A 1,131-nucleotide genomic window follows, 5' to 3' on the forward strand; every position below is an offset into this window, starting at 1 on the left:
CATACTTTTTATTACGGATACAATGTAGCACCTTTCTGCTGAGGGTTTAACTTTCGTCCCCTTCCAGCTGTATTCGGAAGCTACCTTGTCCGAAAAAACTTTTCTGATCGCAGATCTAATAAATTGTGTGGGCCCATCTCCTCCAACTTTCGATATTAGATGTTTCTAAACATATTATTTAAAAAGAATAGAAAAAAATTAAAATAAAATAAAATGTTAATATCTGTTTCTGTAGTACTTACGAACTGTCTAAGTTGACTCTCATTTTTTTGCACTTCCTCGTCAAATGCTGCTACTTCACTAATAGCACTGAGGGGAAGTTTTGGGATGTCCGAAAATAGGACATCAGAATCAAAATCTGAGTTGTTTTTTCTGTTTTCCATTTTAACAGAGACAACCTCCTCCGTCAACTTTAAGAGTCCCCGTTTATTTGACTCTTTCAAAGCAGTTATTTCTGCTTTCAAATCGTAATTTAAGAGTTTTATCTCAGAAACCTCAGACCTCAACTGTTTAATTTCTTTTACCAAGTCTTGTAAAAGATTTTGGAGGTTTCCGGTCTCTGGTATCCTCAAGTTTGTCACTAAAAATGATGTGTTTATTAGAAATAATATTGGCAATTTTTTAATAAAAATATATTACTTACATGTTGTTAAATTATTACTTGGAATATAATTCAATTCCGATGAAGTTATGTCATTGAAGGACATGGTGAAGTTGCGGTATGAAAAAATAGCTTCCGTCTAAGGAATCACGCAAACATATTATTTTATTATTTATTTGACTTAAGCAAAATTCAATTGTATTATTGAAGGTTCGTAAGTCAGTTGCACAATATATATTAAAATCGCTTGATATTATTGGTTCCACGAAAAGTGGTGTCAATCCATGTATTTCAGCCCCGACAAAAACTGGAAGATTCTCATTTTTCTTTATTTCTATTATTTTAAATATTTTATTATTTACCAAACAAAAGTTGTTGGGCTCTTCCAAAGATATGAAGACACCTCTCAAAGAAATACTTGATATTTTATCATTTATGATCTTCCCAAAACATATGTTTAATTCTTGCCCTAATTCCTTTCCCAAATGGTAACTCTTCTCAATGTGCCTTTTATAGATTTGAACTGCAAC

At 32.0% G+C, this 1,131-nt stretch overlaps 1 long non-coding RNA gene across 1 annotated transcript; it reads right to left on the reverse strand.

The window, feature by feature from the left end:
- Window positions 1-708, reverse strand: LOC124461189. Its single transcript, XR_006954963.1, has 3 exons — window positions 644-708; window positions 243-580; window positions 1-165 (listed from the first exon to the last, which is right to left on the reverse strand). It is a non-coding gene; the product is annotated as an uncharacterized LOC124461189 (long non-coding RNA).
- Window positions 709-1,131: the final 423 nt, after the last annotated feature.

The sequence above is a fragment of the Drosophila willistoni genome, unplaced genomic scaffold (assembly GCF_018902025.1).
Source record: "Drosophila willistoni isolate 14030-0811.24 unplaced genomic scaffold, UCI_dwil_1.1 Seg251, whole genome shotgun sequence".
NCBI classification, from domain to species: domain Eukaryota; kingdom Metazoa; phylum Arthropoda; class Insecta; order Diptera; family Drosophilidae; genus Drosophila; species Drosophila willistoni.